This window comes from Theobroma umbraticum, unplaced genomic scaffold, assembly GCF_002168275.2.
Source record: "Theobroma umbraticum cultivar Fairchild unplaced genomic scaffold, ASM216827v3 scaffold_4.1, whole genome shotgun sequence".
Classification (NCBI taxonomy): domain Eukaryota; kingdom Viridiplantae; phylum Streptophyta; class Magnoliopsida; order Malvales; family Malvaceae; genus Theobroma; species Theobroma umbraticum.
In genome coordinates, this window is record NW_018397258.1 from 9486098 (window position 1) to 9486299 (window position 202).

Consider the following 202-nt stretch of genomic DNA (forward strand, 5'->3'; position numbering starts at 1 on the left):
CAAACTTCAAGGCAATAAACACTTTACATTATGCCTTAACTCCCACTGAGTTCAGTAAAGTGTCAAGCTGTACCATAGCTAAACAAGTATGGGACAAACTTAGAATTAACCGTGAAGGGACTTTTCAAGTTAAGGAGTCTAAAATAGCTCTCGTAACACACAATTATTAAATGTTTAAAATGAAACCTGGTGAAGACATCAC